The following is a 21327-nucleotide window of genomic DNA, read 5'->3' as shown; positions in this document are numbered from 1 at the left end:
CAGCAGGCCAAGCAGCATCAGAGGAGCAGGAAGTCTGACATTTCGGGAAGAAGGGTCTAGGCCCGAAACGTCAGCCTTCCTGCTCCTCTGATGCTGCTTGGCCTGCTGTGTTCATCCAGCTCCACACCTTGTTATCTCAGATTCTCCAGCATCTGTAGTTCCTACTATCTCCGAATATCTTTGTAAACCACTTTAGAAACCAACATGATCCAAAATATTTGTAAATCATAGAAAAAAATTTAAATGAAATTCATTTTGTAAAAAAAACTGAAGTGTTTTACTAGGTTCTATTTTGTCACTTCAAGACATTTATTGCTCATGTTTCTGAGAAACCTATTTCTATTCACAATGTACCATTGCAATATGATTTTTCCCAGTATTGGTATTTCATTCTTGGTAACATCAAAATTAGCAAGTAATTACCTAAAGAGCACGTTTTATGTTTGTGTTTTTCTAGTGGCACATTGTGTTGTATAGTATGTTTATTTTAATCATGGTTGATTTAGCTTCAGTAAAGATTCCTTTGAGGAGTTCACCCAATCAGATTAGGAACCTTTTCTCCAGCTCACTAAGCACTAGAGGTTATCTACCACAGTCTTGAAACATAAAAGCCAGTACAGTAGCAAGAATTGGCCACAATGCAACTGTGCAGGTGAGAAAAAAAACAATAATATTCACCCAGGGCTAGAGTATGGCAGCCCAGTCCCAGAGTTGGTGGGGAACGTGGTGTGTAAACTTCTAGACATAGGTTTAATCCAGATTCCTGCTAGAGGATGTAGGTATACAACATCAGGTAAATATAAAATTGAACAGATCTGTAAAGTCTTATCAAATATTCTTTCAACTCTCTGCCAGTAAAACACATTAAGAATTTCTACTTGGACAAATTTCCAGATGGTGCCCAAGATTCATACCAAGAGAGGAATTGCCATTATCAGTACAGTGTCCTGGAGAACATGGGGGAGAATTACTTTTAAACGGGAAGTCCTTGACCACGGCTGGACCTTCTGGGTTTGAAGATTTTGACACATATTCAAGCACCAGCTGGACACCATTTCACTCACTGCAAGTCATGCATCCATTGCCCCACACCCCCAACTCCCTTGAAACTGCCGCTGAAGAAAGGGGATCTTGTCTTGCACTTAGTGGTGACCTCCTTAGACGTTCTGTTGGGAAAGATGAAAGGTCTTCTTCATGGGAGTGATACCAGGAGTTCCAGTCCTACACTGGGCCCCTCCCACAATGCTTTCCTTGGGACATCAACAACTGCTTCAGTGCTGCTTCTTGCTCCCATCAGGACTTGAAAAATTTGTTCATTTTGCCTCCAATTTCCACCTCTCTATAACTTTCATATCATGCATTTCCAACACTTCCTTTCCTTTCTTTAACCTCTCTGTCTCTGTTTCAGGGAACAAACTGTCTACTGACATTCACTACAAAGCCACTGACTCCAATAGCTACCTTCACTACAGCTTGTCACATCCCATGTCCTGGAAGGACTCCATCCCATTCTCCCAGTTCCTTCACCTACATCGCACCTGTTTGGATGATACCACCTTCCAAAACAGTGCTGCTGACATGGCTTGCTTCTTTCACAGCCGGGGTTTCCCACCCATGGTGGTCGACAAGGCCCTCAACCGCATCCGACCTATCACCCGTGCTTCCACCTTGCCCTTTCCCATCTCTCACAATAGCACAATCAGGTCCTCCTCGTCCTCACTTTTCACCCTACCAGCCTCTGCATTCAAAGGATCATTCTCCGCCATTTCAGACAACTCCAGCAGAACGTCACCACCAAACACATGTTCCCCTCACTCCCCTGTTTGCAATTCACAGGGATCGTTCCCTCCGGGACACCTTAGTCCATTCCTCGATCATTAACACTATCCCCCATTTCACAGCACCTTCCCATGTAACTGCAGAAGGTGTGACACCTGCCTCTTCACCTCCTCCCTGCTCACCATCCAACGGCCTAAACAGTCTTTCCAGGTAAAGCAGCACTTCACCTGTACCTCCTCCAATCTTGTGTACTGTATTTGCTGCATCCAATGTAGCCTACTCTGGAGAAACCAAATGCAGACTGGGTGACCACTTTGCGGAACACCCCCAAGTCTGTGCACAAGCATGACCCTGACCTTCCCATAGCTTGTCATTTTAATGCAGCGTCCTGCTTGCATACACACTTGTCTGTCCTTGGCTTGCTGCAGTGCTCCAGTGAATCACAATGCAAACTGGAGGAACAACATCTCATTTTCAGACTAGGTACTTTACAGCCTTCTGGACTTAATATCGAATTCAACATCTTCAAATTGTGAACCAATTCCCATTTCTTGGCCTGCTTGGCCTGCTGTGTTCATCCAGCCCTGCACCTTGTTGTCTCGGATTCTCCAGCATCTGCAGTTCCTACTATCTCTGATCCCATTTCTTCCCTTTCTTTTAGCTTTATTTGTTACATTGTCTGTCACCATGTCCTGTCTGTCCACCCCCCAAACCCCAGTGGGACTGTTCTTTCAAGTCTGGTGGTTAGACACACCATTGTTCTGCCAATCCCACATTGCAATCACTTTATCTGGACTTGCAATCTCCAGCATTTGTTGTTTTCAGCCCTCCCATCAAACCCATCCAGACTGATTTCTTCAGTTCTTAGCAGTTCACAAGGGTACAGTGCCAAAAGAAATTGGATGAAACTGCTGCATCCTGCACCATTGTCTCTCTGCTAACATATATTCATAGGAATATGCTATCTTAATGGAATAACTGCCTGCACACCTCATCACATGCATGATGTACACTGTTCACAGTCACCTTGGGCTCTCAATTTAATAATCTATCATAGACACAGTGCTTCCTATTCACTGGGGACAACTCACCATGTGGCATTTTGTTTTTAAAGCCTATTTGTGGGATGTGGACATCGCTGACTAGGCCAGCATTTATTGCCCATTCCTCAATTCCCCAGCAAAGGTGATGGGGAGTTATTTTCTTGAACAGCAGCCATCCATTTGATGCAGGTACATCCATAGTGCTGTTTAGGAGGGAAACTAAGGATTTTGCCCTGGTGACAGTGGAGGACAGCAACATAGTCTAATGTCAGGATGGTGAGTGGCTTGGAGGTGGACTTGCAAGTGATGGTGTTCCTATGTATCTGCTGCCTTCATCCTTCCAGGTGTGAGGTTACAGGTTTGGATAATGCTGTCAGAGGAGCCTTGGGGAGTTATTGCAATACATCTAGGGGAGGCAATGGCCTAGTGGTATTATCGCTGGACTGTTAATCTAAATCCCCAGATATTGTTCTGGGGACCTGGGTTCAAATCCCGCCATGATAGATGGGAGAATTTGAATTCAATAAAAAAAATCTGGAATTAAGAATCTAATGATGATCATGAACCCATTGTCGATTGTCAGGAAAAACCCAAGTGGTTCACTAATGCACTTCAGGGAAGGAAACTGCCATCCTTACCTGGTCTGGCCTACATGTGACTCCAGACCCACAGCAATGTGGTTGACACTTAACTGCCCTTTGGGCAATAAATGCTGCCTAAGCCAGCAACGCCTTCATCCCATGAACGAATAAAAAAAATCTTGCATATAGTCCATACTACCACCGTGCATTGGTGATGAGGGGGCTGAATGTTGAAGGTGTTGGATGTCATGCCAATCACTTGGGCTTTGGCCAGGATGATGTTAACCTTCTTGAGTGTCATCCAGGACAAAGCAGTGACCCCACTGTCTACAGCAGCTCAAACAAAGGTGCCTGAGACCCAGGAACTCCAGAGGATTCCTACTACAAGAGCGTACCAGTCAGGAAACTACTTCCATTCTCACCGTGGGTCATTGGGGCAGCATCTAGATATAGTGGGAAGGAGGGGATTTAAAAAAAAAGGCCCTTCTCCGGGCACATCAGTGACACAGACATTCATGTTATATGTATATGCACTTACATATGTACTACATTTTATAAGTATATATTCAGAAATCTTTGCAAGAACCTTAAATATACTCACTTGCACTATTTCAAAGTCTGTTATAGTTTTCTAGAAGGTAATCTGAAGTGACAGCAGTGAAGCATTTTTCACAATTGAAAGTGCTCCACTTCAAACACTGCACCTTGGTGACTAGTGATTGCCTCATCCATTACACAAGCGCATATCTCTTGCAGATTACAGTCAAGACACTTCAGATTTCTCCAGGAGACGTGGTTGTCAACAATGGCATTTAGGGTAGAAACAGAATCAGGGACATCCAAAAGCTATGCCCCGTATAAGCACTTATGGGATAATGGTGGCAAGTGTCATATACCTACAGGCTCCACGATGAAAAAGTGTGTGTGTCCAACGTCTGGAGTTCTCAAAATCAGGCTAAAAAATCTTAGGGTAGGAGGTTGGTGATGACCGAATCACATGTCAATCTCTCGTATCGTGGAGTCAAATGAAGGGAATAACTCAAAACTTCATAGTCATAGTATTGGAAGCATTGTCAGTGAGGATGCTTGGGCATTGCAAGGGTGCAAGGCCTCATTGCATTCTGTGGCATTGCAAGGGTGCAAGGCCTCATTGCATTCTGCAGCATTGCAGGATTACTGAGGGGGTAAGGCACATAGAAGCAGATTAATGGTCTGGGACAATTTAGCGAGTAGCCTACAAACTGTGACTCATATGTCTTTAATTCATATTTACACAACTATCTAGGAGCACCCAGTCACAGTAGTGTTTCTTGTATTATAGGTGCTACAGCATTAATATTTGTGTGAGGTTTGTGCACACATTATCTTTTATAGAGGCAGTGAGATCTATCTCAATCAATGAGGAATGTTGAAAACAGCATGCAGAGACCTGACATCCGACTGTGTAAACGAAAGTGCAACGTGTACGGAAAATGTCTCTGGCCACTCCGTCACCCTGAAAGCCGGTGTCTGTTGGGTTGTCTCTATTCTCTCTGACTCAATAGAACATTGTCCTGTTTTCTTTACTTATTTATCCCAGCCTGAGGATTCCCACTCAGACTTTCCTCCTCTGAGGTTTCTTCTTACTTCCACTTCTCCTCCTTTGTCAACACATGCCCCACTTTGTCAACAGATTGCGCAAGGCACAGCACATCACTATGATGTGGGACTCTGCCTGAGATTACACCACCTGACCAGACTAGGCATTAGAACCTCAATTCCAGGGCGTCTACAATCTGCTCTTCAAGCGCTCCTCAGGAAGCATGCACAGTGTTGTACCTCTCCTTAATGTCAGTCTGGGATTTCGGACTGGTGATATCAGCTAGGGTGGGGAGGGCATTCCTTGTAACCCAACAACCATCACTGTATGGGCCAACAGCTTTTAGAAAACATTGGCACTTGTGAGAGTGATCCAGAATGTGTAAGTCATGGCAGCTCCCTCGATATCTAGCATCCGACCTACATTATCTGGCTTTTGTGGTCAAATGATTTGAATATTAAGGGATGGAATTCTTTTCTGATAATTAAAACTGCTGGTTCATGATAGGTCACTCTGCTTGTTACATGGGCACAATTGGTTACATCTTGAGCCTGTGTAAAATGAGTGACGGCACCCAAGTCTAAGCTGCCCTGATTCCCTGCATCAAGGGGTAAAGAGATGAAGTGGTGGCTCTTGTGAAGAGAGAATCAGTGACATCCTGGACGTACTAGTGAGTTGATGAAAAGTCAGCGAGTTCATTTCGGTGAAATGTCAAAGACCCCTATAGCTCCCTGAATGATCCATTGGATATAAATTCAGTGTAACTGTTACCTTTAGGGCTATTGGGACAGGGTTACCAACTGGCATAGGTAAGAGACAATAGCTTGGGACATCCTGAGGCATTGTCTACACAGGCTTTCATGTGTCTGGCCATCACTGCATCAAATCCTGTAGATCCCGTTTGGTCCAAGAGCTCTGCTTTGATGCGGTGACTGCAGTCCTGCTCCTTCACCCTCTGCAGGCTGGACTGTACCTGCTGGCAATTGCTGCAGTTGAGTATCTATGTATCTTGATTGGGCAGAGTGTTAATTGGGAAGGCGAAGTTAATTCCATCAAGTTATTAAACTAATAAGATGCTAATACATGCAAATGAAGTTTGACTCATGATGGCGAGAAGGGCAACTTGTCTTTTGAGAAGGGAGGACTTAAATTTACCTCCACAGCAAGAATCAGACTTTTGCTTGATTAAGTTAGAATGAGAGAATCATACTGTACAGGAGGAGGTCACTGAACCCATCATGTCTGTACCGGTCCCCCAAAGAACTATCTAGCTAGTCCCATTCTCCAGCCCCCTCTTCACAGCTCTCTCAATTCTTCACTTAATGTGCTCATGCTTTGTCATTCTTCTGTAAGCAGAAAATCACACCCTATGTTCCAAAGCAATTTCACAGTAATTGGTGTTTGGGGATGGATGTGCTAACAGAAACTGGTGGAAGATTGGAAGTGGAGCACGTTTACTCATACATTACAGATAACCATCGCCTCCTGAGCTTATTTGACTATGTTAAGACTACAATGGAAGTAATTCCCCAGAGTGTGACATGAAAAATTTTTGGTTCCTCTGAAGTGAGGATTATTCCTGATTAGGAAAGGTGATTGCAAAGCCTTACCAGCATTTTCTTTCACAGATTCAGAACAAAAAAGGACAAAAATGGGAGTGGTTTCTTTCAGCTTGTTAACCCTGGTTTAGTATAGAAAAAAGGCAGCCCATTCCACTAAATAAAAGGAAGCAGTTATCAGCTACAAATCTTGGGTGCAAACTGGTACACTTACCCATTTATCAAAATACTGCACACTAATTTTAAAGTGCACAAATCATCAAAGAACGATTGGTAAGATTATATTCTATTTAATTGTGAACCAAGAGGTTGAATTTGGATATGAACTTTTATCATTAAGTACCTACAAGAAAAGCTAATTAATGAAATAGCATTAATTCTGCTTCTGCTGTAATTGTGTGGTCATTACAGACCAATATCTGGATTCTGTCATTACAAGCTAAAACATCATTTAATAAATAAAGAGGTCTACAAAGTCCATCTTTTGCTGTCCACATATTTTGTGCCACTCCCAGTTGAATTAGTTTGACATTAGGTCACAATAGTAAACCATTTCTTCCATTCTGACTTTCAAAAGGAATCTGAATGTTAGTAAAGGGAATTTACACAATGTATATAAATTTGAAATAACAATATAATTTCAAATAACAACTGTATAAATCTGCAGGGAGGTCACGCATTCAGCAGTCAGGGAAGCAGTGATAAGTCTTTTGCAAATTATAATGGAAGATCCTAGATTGATAGTTTCTCAATAAAGATCACAATGGGCTACTTAAAATGGTCAAAATAAAACTTTCGTTTCAGAATAATATTGATTAGGACTGGATAATTGCCCAAGATATAGATGCATTACGATCTGAGCTACTTAGGTACTTTTAGCACCACCTGAGAAAAATAGGACAACGCTTTTGTTGTAGATGGTCAGCTGAAAGTACAAATATTTAAATTAATTCACACCAAGCATCTAAAGGTGCACAAGCTCCATTAAGTATGAGTGAAACAATTTGTTTGCATTGAATTCTGCTCATGCCTTTTGGATAAGACGTTCTTTCCTACAAACTGGCAAAATACTAAAACTTCTTGACAATTATAAAGCTTTTCATTCCTAATTGTACTTACGCTTGTATCGGTACACAAAACATTGATTTTGCTTAAAGAAATATAGTATCTGAAAATAGACAGGAGCTTCTGATTTGATTAGAAAACTAGTGATTTTAAAAGTTATGGGCTTTAGTTTGTTGCACTAAGGCATTAAATAGTGTATGCTATAGGTCACATTTGCACTTGTGAGGTTCAGGTTTTAATATTTTCTTACACAGTAATTTGCTGAAAATGCAAGCTAATAAGCATGACGGGAAACATGCCTCGAGGACCAAGGTGAGAAGGGCAAACAACTGTGCATCTCCTTCCTTGACCAATCACATTAAGTAGCACAAGGATTGAGAAGGAAGTGCAAATTAGAATCGGTCAATTCAATCAACCAGTGAAGAAACAACTGAGGTTAACAACTGTTATGATCCCAGACAAAACCATCAAATTTATCTTATGATCTTGTTAGGAACCAATAACTTTGTTACTTAAAGTTTGAAATCCTAGGCACTTTCTAAGAGAATAAAGCCACAAGATGCCATGATTTCAAATTAACAAAATAAACTTTACCATACAAAATTAGACAGATAAAACAATAATGTACATATTGTAAAATTTAAAATCAGCATGAGCTAGATATGGGTTAATGGACAAAATGCGGTTGAATATCCCAGACAGCACATCAAATAATAGATGTCGTCAAGACAGATCACATGAATTTCTCATCAATCCACTCCGATGTTATTGATATTAGAGGTAATAACACTTATTAAAACTTTGTCTCCTCACAATGGACATTAAGTCTTCACTTTTGAAGATCGTACCTTTGAATTCCCCCGAAGTTGCTCAGAACTGAAATGCCACAATGACTTGTCAATTCGCACTGGTCAATCTCTTTTCCTGGAACTGTGGTGCCCTGGATTATTAAGGCTGAAATCTGGGACCTGTTTACTCCACAATTCCAGCTCTTTCATAAAAAGCTAACTTCACATAAGTTGGCAGTGTCTCTGAATTTAGCTCTCCTGAGCAAAATCAATTAAACATTATAGCCTTCCTCGAGTCTGAACACTTTACTAGACCATAATGTTGCCAGGATTGCTCATGAGTTCCAACTGCATAGAGTTACCAAATGGTTCCCAGGACCTCAATGAGTCCCCAGCTCCTCAAATCTAACAGCAGCATTTCAGTAGTCTGGAGTCAATCTCTCAAAAGGTCAATACCTCTCCTATTAACCTTTGAACTAATTTGAGTGACTCATTACAAAACCTTGCAACAAGCCCCACCCTTGTTCCCATGCAGAATCCAACGTCAGCAACTGTGGAACACCCTGCACCTGAACAGTACAATACCCCAGATTGCTGGCTTACATCCTACAAATGGATTCCAAAAATCCATTACCATCATTCAGTACACACCAATTAGGCAGCAAATTTCAGAATCCACGCGTGTATCATTGAAACACAGAAATCAAACAGTTACTGCCAAAGTTGTGCTGCTCTTCCGGAAAGAAGTATGAGAATGGTATCTCATTGAGAAATGCAACTTTGAAACTTACAGGAACAGTGTTGCATTGCTTTACATAAGTGATAGATGCTCACTAAATTTGCTAGAAAAAAGTTATGGCTAGTCCATTTTAGTACAAGTACATTTTTATAGCTGTGATAAGGCTTAATTGCTGTTAAACAAGTCTGTTGGCGCTGAAAATTTATGTTTTCATATGTGGTATCCCCATTCCTTTTATTATTGGAGAACTAAAATATTTCACTTTATCTTTGCCTCTTTTCTCTCTGACTTCTGAGACCAGATTCTGTGCTGCTCATTAACCATTTTTCAAGCTGATTGGTTGTTACTTATCCCATCCCAGGGCTCCTGTAGATAGAAGCCAGTGTGTGCGGTTGCTTTGCAAACACAGCACAATTCACTAAAAAATCCTGTAGAAATTCTGTGGGCAGGTGGAAGTATAATGAACAGCATATGGAATTAATTTACTGCTGACCAAGAAATCCGACTCAAACAAGTATAGAATGAAGAAACAAAAGAGAGAAATAATGAAATCAGAATGAGAGGGACTGAAAAAGGAAAACTTCAACAAAAAAAACTTGAACAAATGAAACCAGAATGAATGAAACCCCATACTTGGAATAATTAGTTTTCCATGCCTGAGGGATTGATTTTCACTAATAAACACTTACTTACTTCAACTCAGAATGATGTGACCCAACTTTCTTTGGCGAGTTGAGCTCATATCGATCACCCAAATAAAGCAAATTCACACTATCCAAGGCACTTCAATACAAGGACAAAACTTTTCAAAATAAAAACCAAAAGAACTGCAGATACAGAAAATCAGACATCGAAACAGAAATTGCCAGAAAATCTCAGCAGGTCTGGCAGCATCTGTGGAACGTTTGGAGTTCTGTGACCGTTCTTCAAACAGATGACAAAACTTTTCAGATGCTGAAAGTCTGAAATGAAAACAGTAAATTCAGGAAATGCATAGCAGGTCTGGCAGTACCTGAGGAGAAAGATGTGGCCTTTCACTAGCAGCCACTCAATGAAAAAATTGATCTAAATGCGAGAGGTAGAGCGTTAACATTTTAGATCAATTGTTTTTTAGATTGGCTGCCAGTTCAAGTGAATTATTTAGTAGATTTAGTTGCTATCAAAAGGTCACGACTTGAATATTTCTCTCTCTAGACAGGTCAGACTTGTTGAGTATTTCCAGGATTCTCTATTTTTAATCATTTTAGACTGCAAGATAATGTTTTTGCAAAGCTAAGAGTAAGGTTGTGTAACATGTTCAGCAGCATTTGAATATCTGTGTTTGTCCATTGGTGATTCATCCAAAGTGGTCAGAATGTTTATGCATTAGTAACAGCAAGTGACATTTACCTAGATTATTTTGAGAGTAAAATCTTGCCATTGATGCATAAAGTTAATGTTGGTGGGTGGACAGATTTCCAGTTCGAAAATATTCCTTCTGTTTCATAGACTTAGGTTCTGCAACAGATTAATCAGTACTCCCAATACAGTCATGCAGAATTAAAATAGTTGACTATTTGGCCCATCAAGCCTGCACTGACCCTCTGAAGAACATCCGACCCAGATCCATTGCTCCACCCTATACCCATAACCCTGCATTTACCATAACTAATCCTCCTAGCCTGCACATCCATGGACAATTTAGCATGGTCAATCCACCTACTCGGCACATCTTTATACTGTGGGAGGAAACCAATGCATCTAGCAGAAACCAACGCAGACACAGAGAACACGCAAACTCACATGCGAATAGAGATTTGCCCAAGGGTCAAATCGAGCCCAAGTCTGTGCCACTGTGAAACAACAGCGCTAACTACTGTCACTGTGCCACCTAATGAATCATGAAGAATATTTATAGCTGCTTGCAGGGTTTCATTTTCCAATAGATTTTTACATTTCCTTCCAATTTTCTTAGGCCATCAGAAAAGGAGTAATTTTCACCAAAATTTAATGTGGATAACCCATTTAACTATTTAGAGTTGATGAAAAGAACATGTACGTACCTTTGCAGTAGATTGTACAATTAGCAGATTCTTCACTCACTGTTACTTTCAGTCGTTTTAACCAGCACCATTCGTCTTTCAGCTGCAGAGCTGTATTCAGATACTGTGAGGAGAGAAAATAACAAGTTTAGGAAGCTGCTTTCCTATTTTGAGACTTGTTTTTGAGCTAAATTTGACATATTTCACAAAATACAATACTGGTTACCAATTTAGTTCATACAATGTCCACGATCATGAGTCAGTTCAATGCATTTATATAACTTTAGCATCCATGTGATGCAATTTTATTTTGGACCAATTCTACTGTTGAGTAGATCCAGGCTAAATTCCAGAATCAGATGCCAACACCAACAACTTATATTTATATAGCACCTCCTTTTATGTAATGAAATATCCCACGGCACTCCATAGGACTACTTGAAACAAATTTCAACACTGAGCTACAGATAGAAGGATGGGGGCAGATAAGCAAAATTATAGTCAAAGAGGTAAGTTGTAAGGAGTAGCTTACAGGAGGTAAATGAGGCAGAATGGTACCTACCAGAATGGTAATTCCAGAGACTAGGGCCTACGCAATGAAATCCAGCAATGAAATTATTAACATACAGTAATTTTTTAAGAGACCAGAATGAGATAAGCAGAGATATCTGGCAGTGTAGTGGATAGTAGTGGAGAGGATAACAAAGATGGCAAAGGTGAGACAGCAGAAGGATCTGAAAACAAGGAGAAGAATTTTAAAATCAAGCTGTTTGTTTGACTGGGAGCAAATGCAGGACCATGAGAACCAGGGTCTCAGGTGAATGGGACTTCCTATGAGCCAAGGCACAGTTTTGGATGACCTCATGTATATGAAGAGTAGACAATGAAAGACGAATCAGAGTGTATTGGAATAATCAAATATATGGGTAGCTAAGGCAAGAATAAGAGTTTAGCAGAGGCACTAGGATGAGATAATGTTCGTAGATGTTACAGTGATGAAACAAAGTAGCCCTAGCAATTGTACAAATGTTCGCTTGGGAGCTCATTTGGGTAGTATATGACACCAAGGTTTGGAAAAGATTGGTTTAGTCTCAAGCTGTAGCCATTCAGAGGGTGGAGTCTATAGCTAAGAAAAATAGTTTGGAACAGAGACTAAAAGCAGTGACTTTAGTCTTCCCAAGAACTGCAAGAAATTTTGGCTCATCCAGCGTGGGATAGGTAGATTGAAGGAGGCACCATCTCTCTACTTTGCTCTAAACTCAAAAGGACAGATAACCAAAATTTTAGTCAAAGAAGTAAATTTTAAGTAGTAGCTTAAAGGAAGTGAGGCAGAATGGTGCTGAGGTGTGGGAAGTAATTCCAGAGATTAGGGCCTAGACAATCAAATCCAGGAATGAAATTATTAACACTCAGTGATTCTTAAGTGACCAGAATGAGATAAACAGAGATATCTGGCAGTGTAGTGGGTGCTGGAGAGGATAACAAGGATAGCAATGATGAGACAATGAAACTCAAAAGGGGTCTAAGTACTATTTAGCAGCTGTATGAAGTGGAGATCATTTGGTATCAATGTCATACAAGTGGTGCAGCCTCAAACACAGGTCCCACTTTAACTCACTCATGAAAAAGTGGTGATTATTGGCCAGAAAGCACAAATACCAATAATCATGACACTATATTAGGATGTACTGCTATTGAATTATGTTGATGTACAATTTCTTTCATAATGCTTTCCATATCTTAAAAACAATCCTGTTTACCTTCCATTATTACTGAAAAATGGACCCATATGAACGATGACCTTTATGCTGGGGAATGATCAGAGCCGTTTTCAGTTAAAAAGTCCAGTTCATAAAAAAAGGAGCATGCAGCAAAGTTTGCGAGATTCTCGCTCCTTGATTAAAAGTCATTCATAGTACAAATGGTTTTTAACTACAAATTCATTTGCAGTAAGTGAAAAATTACCTTTCACAGTATAGGATAAAACATTCAGCCACAAGATGGCACCATTGATAGATTTATCCTGAAATTTACTTTCCTCCTATCCAAATAACTGTAATTATTCAGAAATATAGTTTTCAGCCAGACAAAAGAGAATAAATGGATCTCAATTTCAAGCAAAAAAAAAGGAAGGATTTTTAAATTTAGGTCATTGGAGTGGAATGAATAGGTTTACTTACCGTAGATAATGGCATTACAAGTCAGCCTTTAATAGTTTAGAAAATCCCTCTAAAAAGAGAGGTCAGCTTATATGCCAAGTATGAAGGTGATCCACTAACATGTGGATGGTCACCCATCCTTGCAGTCTGCCACATAGGGTCAGACCATGTTGTCAGCTTGATCCCTTACACCAATTGTGCAGTAAATACTGAAACATACCACAAGGATATGAATAGTACAATTCATAAAAGAGACAGTTGCAGTATTGATAAAGAATATTACACTAAAGATTTAGTGGCAGCACCTCAAAGTACTCCTGTAAACAGCATTTAGTGGCAGCACCTCAAAATACAACAGTAAACAGCATTTTCTGTGCAAATATGGTATCCACATATCTGATGGCACCTTAGACAAAATTTTGAGGAATCTATTAGCTGTTTTCACAGGCACAGCGAAACATGGGAATTGAAACTTGTTGGATGACAATTGCACAGCAAAGAGGACAAAGACATTGATGTTTAAAAGCTGCCATTGCACTCTGATGGCAAAGTGAAGTATTACTACCTCGACCATTTCAACGAACTAAAAAGCTGTTTGATACTTTAACAGTATCACAATAATTACAAAAGGAAATGCAGTCTTAGGCAGCAAATTAGATCAGTTTTGGTGCTGTGTATGGAAGCTAAATGTTAAAGAGAAGCAAAAACTCTGTTCCATTAAAACCCGCTGTACGCATAAAAACAATATAAATGCAAATCACTTTTTGACACAAGTTTTAATTTGATAAGTACAGGGAAATGGACCAGGTGGATAGTTCATTCAGAAAATTAGCACAAGAGAGTGAACTAGTCTTCCACACTACTGTCTAATTAGCTCACCTTGACATTCAGAAGTATCGCTATCACTGAATGCCCCGCTACCAACACATCTTGGGTATCATCACTAATCATAAATTTGACCAGCTGCTAATTCCTGTGGCTATAACATCAGGTTAGAGGCTAGGCATTTTGCAGCAAGTGATTCGCCTCCCCTCCATTTCATCCACTGTCTGGCTTTAAAATTTTTATTTGGTCCAAACTAGGAAACCCAAAAATGACAATGGAAGATTTAGGTACATCAACAGAAATTTAGTACAGTGGAAGAGAGTGGAGTCATTGTGAGTTCAGCGAGGAGGGGACAGGGGTGTTTAGTCCTTTGTCTATCCATATCAGCCTCCAAGAGGCCTGGAGTTGAAAAGCTGTACAAGATTCTGAGTTTGGAAACAAAAATCAGAGAGTGACATTCCAGGAGAACTACAAGATCATTAATCTCTACTCAACTTCATATTTAATAGTACAAAGCTTACTTTACGGCAGGCAGTTCATCCATGTGGAATGCCCATCCCTTGGTATATGAGGAATCATGGGCACTTTAAGGCTGTAGAGTCAAAATTTCAGAATTCAACTCACTGTTGAAGTCACTGTGGTGCAAACCTCAAGGGTGACAGTCACGTAGATAACACATTCAGAGAGTTTGCCACACTGCACCAGAGGTACGCAGTCAGGTAGGGAACAGGTGACCATCGGACAATCCAAGAAAACCAGGCAGATAGTGCAGGAATATCCCAAGGTCCTGCTTAAGAAAAGGTTCTTCATTCTAGATACTGGGGAAGGAGGCAGTTCATCAGAGGAGTGCAGCAGCACCAGGCCCAAGGCACAACTGCAGGCCAACGGTATAGGAGGGAAGAAAAGTGGAAGAACAGTAGCGACAGGGGAATTCATTAACCAGTGGAGCAGAAAGGCATTTTTGTGGCCACAGACATGACTCTAAAATGACATGTCGCAGCCTTGGTGTGCCAGGGTCAACGATATTACTGCGTGGCTCCAGGGCATTCTTCTGGGGGAAAGGTGATCAAGCCAAAGGTCCTGATTGACACTGGTAACAATGATATAGGTAGGAAGTGGGATGTGGTCTTGCAGTCAGAATTTAGGGAGCTAGGCAGAAAATTTACAAACAGGACCTCAAAGTTAATAATCTCCAGATTACTCCCAATACCACAAGCCAGTAAACAAAAACACTGGAGGAGAAGACAGATTTATTCATTGCTGTAAAGGTGGTGCAAGAGGGAGGATTTTAGATCCCTGAGACATTGGGATTGGCTGTGGTGGAGAGGAGGTAGAATCAGGAGAAGTCTGGACAGAGAAGACCAGGAGAAACTTATAAGTGGATCAAAAACAAGAGAGCACAGAATTAAGGTGATTTGCAAAAGAAGCAAATATGATGTTAGACACAACTTTTGCATACAGCAAGTGGTTCAAGTTTAGAATGCGCTGTCTGGATGTGTGGTAGAGGCAAGTTCAATTAAGGCATTCAAGAGAACTTAGATGACTATTTAAACAGAAATGATCTGCAACATTATGAGGGATGTGGCAACAGAGGGGGAATGGCACTAAGTCAGGATGTTTTCTCAGAAAGCCAATGCAGACACATTGGGCCAAATAGCTACCTCTGTACCATAACAACTCGGAGATTTGGTGAAATGAGCGGAGCAGTAGACCAATACCTTATTAAGGGCAATTAGGTTTGGGCAACAAATGCTACCCAAGCCTTCACTGCACACATCCAATGAACAAACAAAATAACTCTATGACCCTAAGGTATGATGACTGATTTGTGCACATAAACAGAATGTGATTGCCCAGGAAACACAAAGACGTCAATAAAAGCTCCTTGTAGTGAAAGTGCATTAAAATGAATACGTCTCCATACTTGGCAAAAAAATAGCTATTTTCTAGTCCCTAGTCTTGCTTTTGCATCTGCTCTGAAATTACTCAAAGCTTGACAATGATGCTGACATCTGCAATCCTGAAATCTTTCACATCCTTTTCCTATGAATGTTAATGATGGTGAAAATTTTAATCTGGGATGATCCCTGAGCTGTTGCTGAGCTGTTGATATGAAATCTAATTATTCAGCCTCAAACCCAGAGCTACAGTCATTTCTGAGAACTCATCAGTGCAGTAGTCAGAGTTCAAAGCCATTTGCAATATCCAACGCTCATTGGGAAACTTAAACAATTTGTAAAAAAAAGACTATTGTCTGTCAACTAAGTATAATTATATTTTTAAAAACAAATTACAACAGATACACAAGAACTTGCCATTATTTTTAAAGCCAAACCTTAGCCAAGAAAGTCAGTAATTGGCTTGCAACTACTTTTTTTTTAAGCTATTCATAGGGATTCAGCTGTTTGCAGCTAGTTAAGATCGGGAAAAAGAAACTCAATGTCAACAAAGGCTTTTATTGTAAAGTTACTTATAAATTTCCTTTAGAAACGAAGCAGCCACGGCATGTATGAAAGCAGATGCCCTGCTTACGGTCTTGATGCTGGTGTATAACCCGATCAACTGATATAAGACCATAAGATATAAGAGCAGAATTAGGCCATTCAGCCCACTGAGTCTGCTCACCATGGCTGATATGTTTCTCAAACCTATACTCCTGCATCCCTCTGTAATCCCTGGGGGATCCCCTTACCAACCAAGAACCTATCTAACTCAGTCTTAAGTACACTCAATGACTTGGCCTCTACAGCCTTCTCTAGCAATGAATTCCACAGATTCGCCACCCTCTGGCTGAAGAAACTCTTCCTCGTCTTAGTTCTAAAGGGCTGTCCCTTCACTCTGAGACTTGCCCTCAGATCCTAGTCTTTCCTACTCGTGGAAACATCTTCTCCATACCCGCTCTATCCATGCCTCTCAGTTTTCTGTAAGTCTCAAGAAGATCCCACATCATCCTTCTATACTCCGTTGGGTCCTCATCCACTCCTCTTATGACGAGCCCTGCACCAATTGCAAACCTCCTCTGGACCCCCTCCAGTGCCAGCACATACTTCCTTAGATACTTGTTCCAAAACTACTCACAATATTCCAAATGCAGTCAGACTAGAGCCTTACACAGCCTCAGCAGTACATCTCTACTCTTGTTTTCCAGCCCTGTCAAAATGAATGCTAACATTGCATTTTCCTTCCTAACTGCCAACTGAACCTGCATGTTAACTTTAAAAGAATCCTTAAGGGGACTCCCAAGTCCCTTCGTGCTTCAGATTTCTGAAGACTTTCCACATTTAGAAAATAGTCTATGCCTCTATTCTTCCTACCAAAGTGCATTACCTCATACTTTCCCTCATTATATTAGATCTGCCACTTCTTCAGAAGCTGATAGGCTGACAGTATAAGAGGATGCAATATAGGTTCAGAGGTAAACGCCACGTATTTTCTTTCATCGTAGAAATCACCTGCCTGCTGCTTGGTTTCCAGGCACCACTTACATGCTCCAAAACTCCTTGGATAGCATTGTCTACATCTTAATTCCAATGAATATCCTTATCATCTATTCCTACAACCAAACAATATATCTTCATGAAGTAACAAAAATGAATGATTCTATAATTTGCCCAGACCAGTAGGGGCTTTCCCAATTCTTGACTGCAATGCAATTTTCACATACAACACCCCCACCCACCTTACTTATCTTTCATGGTCTTCTAACTTGACTTGCTTCATGGTGTAGTGTGTATGAGCACAACAATCCCAACAAATTCATGAAAAGTGAAATGAACACTGAGCTAAAAATACCTCTTAGCAGCCAGGAGACACATCACTACTTCTTTTGAAAGGAAAGAAACATATATTTGAAGGTCTGAGAAAGAGATATGTCAAATAAAAACAGAAAAAAAAATCTGGAAACACTCCGCAGATCTTGTAGCACCAATGGAGAGAGAAAGAAAGTTAATGGGCAAACATTAATCATCTCAATTTCTGGTGAACCAGCCCTTTAGTACAGCAAAGCAGCTCTCTTGAACAATTAGGGAGAATGGCTGGTATGGCCTGGCCATTTGTCAGAAGAGGATTTGTGGTAAAATGGACCATGGAAATGTTTCAGGAAATCTTTCCAGCATTTCAATTCCTCGGGCTGCAGTTGATTCTTAACTGCTCTCAGAAACAGCCTATCAGCCGCACAGTTCAAGGGCAATTAGGAATGGGATATAAATGCTGGTCTAGATAGACACTAACATCCTGTGAAAAAACTGAAAAAGGCTTCACTGGTTCTTCTTACTGCAGGTACCGCTGTCTGCGCAACCAACACTCAGATCTGGCCTCAGTTTCCTTCCTGTACATTCACCTCCTCCAACCTGCTAGATTAGGATTAGTTATGCGTCCCTGTGCAATGTTACTCCCAATCGCTTTCAATGTTTCAAGGGTGGGGGAGTTTGATTTTAGTCCCGATCTTGGGAAAGATGGAAGGAAGTAGGAACACGTGATACCAGCTCAATGGCATTTTCTGCAATTTTCCTGGCCTTGGGCGCTAAAGCAGCTTCCTCTGACTAAGGTAAATTCCACCTAACTGACAGTGGTACCCTTTAAAGGGGGGTGAAATATACTTGAAGAGTGTAAGTGCATTGAGAAATGAAAATGCTTCCCATTCAAGAACTGTATAATGAAGCTTATAGGAAGCAGTTTAGCTCAGTTGCTGGCCAACAGTTTTGCATGAGTTTAATTTCCTCTCTAATGAGAGAACATCCCTATGGTTTTGTAAGACTATGATGGCTTTACCTTTATGGGAATATATTATAGAAAGGCAGCACCTAACTCACAGATATAGAATTAGAGGAGGAAAACTTGAAAGGAGAGTGCATCTTATTAACGGTTCTACAAATGTCAAATAATGGTTCTACATATGCAAATGCAAATTAACTTTGTTGATCAAGATCAGAGGGAAACCTCGCAACATCACATGTTCATAAGTTATTTGATTTAATGGTCTTTTAAATCAACCAGCTCTTAAATGCAATATGGTGTATCATAGAAATCCTCTAAAAGGCATATTTAGATAAGGCTGTAAATTATTCTTCAAAATCCAGTTCTTAAAATCCAGTTCTTAAAATTGGACCACATCGCTGCACATCAATTAAAAATCAATTTACCATAAAGAGTAACATATTCATTAAACGCCTATATTTACATTTGGTTAACATGACTGCATACAATTCTGGACTAACAGTCATAGCTTACTGCGATAAGAAACCCTTGCTGACTGCTGAAATAGTGCAGGTTACAAACAATTGGCCAAAACTGTACCAATTTCAAGATGCACGATGACAACTTGGAATGTTACAAGAGTCCACTCATGAAATTACAGTGTGCGAAACTATCAATAAACATGCCAATTTTAAGCACATCTTTTAATTTTCATTGAAAATTTGTAACTTCCAGTAGATTTAACACCATCAGCTTTTTGTCAAATTATTCTCGAGACTTGAGACATGGATCTGGTACCCTGGATTACAAAGGATTACATATTTTAAAAGAGTTGAAGGAAAACTATGACAAGAACATAGTGCTGGTAATATTAAACAGACTGTCTCAAATACATATCATACACAAACATGTTCCATACCACATCTTTATCATTGGCTTATCACTAATTTATCAGGCTTCTCCCAATGCAATAGAGCCTTGGATACTTAAAAACTTGCTGAGCAGCTTAATTTATCACACTTTGTAGTTCTGGAAAGCATCCATCAAACAGTTGAGTTTCTTTACTAAGAAAACAGATTTTAAAGCGCTTTTTTAGAAAATTTTACAGATAACATGAAAAGAACATTTAACACCAATGTCATATCAGAAAGTTGTGGTACTGTGCCATAAGGGTCATTGTGCAATCAAGCAACTCATAGAGGAAAACAGGTTTCCAACAGTACAATGTGAGAACTTTATGAATTGAACTTTGGAAAGGATTTGAAAATGACATGTATGTAGGAAAAGAATTACAGAATTTGCATTAATCATTCAATTACATGCACAGAAAAAGTCAAAATTATCAAATTATAGAAAATGCTGTATGCTTTCTGTTGAGTGGCAAGTAATGCATTACTTGTATTCATCCAACGGTGGCATATGGAGGTTTATGTCAAAAATACTGGTATAATTTGGATCAGTAACACTATGAAATTACCTGATTAAAAAATTACGTGCATATATAGTGGTAAAATTCAGATTTCAAATTTAACAAAGTTAGATTAAGTTCTAAAGGAAATTGCTGAGAAGGAACCACTTTGCATTAAAATATAAATTAGATTACAGTTTGCATGGGGAAGGTCGGCTATGTTGCAAATGTAGCATAAATTTAGAAAATAAACTTTGTCAGTCATTTCTTTTCTTACTTGTACCATCATAGCTAAGCAAGCACAAGCTAACCCACAATGACCTCAATAACATAAAACAAAGAACTGCGGATGCTGAAGATCTGAAACAAAAGCAGAAGCTGCTTAAGAAATTCAGCAGGCCTGGCTGCATCTGCAGAGAGAAAGCAGAATTAACATTTTGAATCCAGTTGTGAAGAAGGGTCACTTAACTCTGCTTTTTCTCCACAGATGCTGCGGGACCTGCTGGGATTTTCCAGCCATTTCTATTTTTGTACACAATAGATCTCAATATGGAATCAATTATCTACTGAAGTAAGTGAGCCACAAAACGAGAATGAAAATATTTCATACCATCTATGTGATAATGATATACATGAGGTTGGGAGTTCTAGCTCTTTTTTTGCCATTCTATCTATCCTACATCTTATTCGGTACTTTGCTGCTCTTTCCAAACTTTAATTGTTCCTTTCACTCATTAATTCTTCCTGATTAGCTTTCATCCAAGTTACTTCCAAGGTTTCCTTTTCTTGTTTAGCATGTGTTGCCTGATGGAGCACTCACACAGGCAGAAAAGGAAACTTAAAGATGAAGGTGAAAGCTCTTTCAATGCACAGCTAGGTTACCCACTCAGTGAGCTTTGCAGATCTGGAAGTTGCAACATTTAGATTCAAGTCAACGCTGTGTTGAGTGATACCAGGAGAGGGGTCTGGTGCAGCTGACATTAGTGTTCAGGATGAGAGGGGAAAAGTAGGATTAGAATTCCCATTTGGATCATCAAACCATCTTCCAGGAAGCACATGTACCTGGATGTCAGGTAAGGACATTCA

The 21327-nt window shown here is 40.1% G+C and overlaps 1 protein-coding gene across 2 annotated transcripts in view; it reads right to left on the bottom strand.

Annotated features, from left to right (window-relative positions):
* The window catches only part of zfpm1 (zinc finger protein, FOG family member 1), a 115392-nt gene that overhangs the window by 28673 nt on the left and 65392 nt on the right, over positions 1 to 21327 (bottom strand). For both annotated transcript variants that reach the window (XM_048605832.1, XM_048605831.1), the window contains exon 3: positions 11176 to 11278. The gene's annotated coding sequence lies outside the window, so the exon portion shown is untranslated. The remainder of the gene's footprint in view (positions 1 to 11175; positions 11279 to 21327) is intronic.

The sequence above is a fragment of the Rhincodon typus genome, chromosome 15 (genome assembly GCF_021869965.1).
Source record: "Rhincodon typus isolate 14 chromosome 15, sRhiTyp1.1, whole genome shotgun sequence".
NCBI classification, from domain to species: Eukaryota; Metazoa; Chordata; class Chondrichthyes; order Orectolobiformes; family Rhincodontidae; genus Rhincodon; species Rhincodon typus.
Note: the sequence above shows the minus strand (reverse complement) of the source record. Positions and strands in the feature narration are given on the sequence as shown.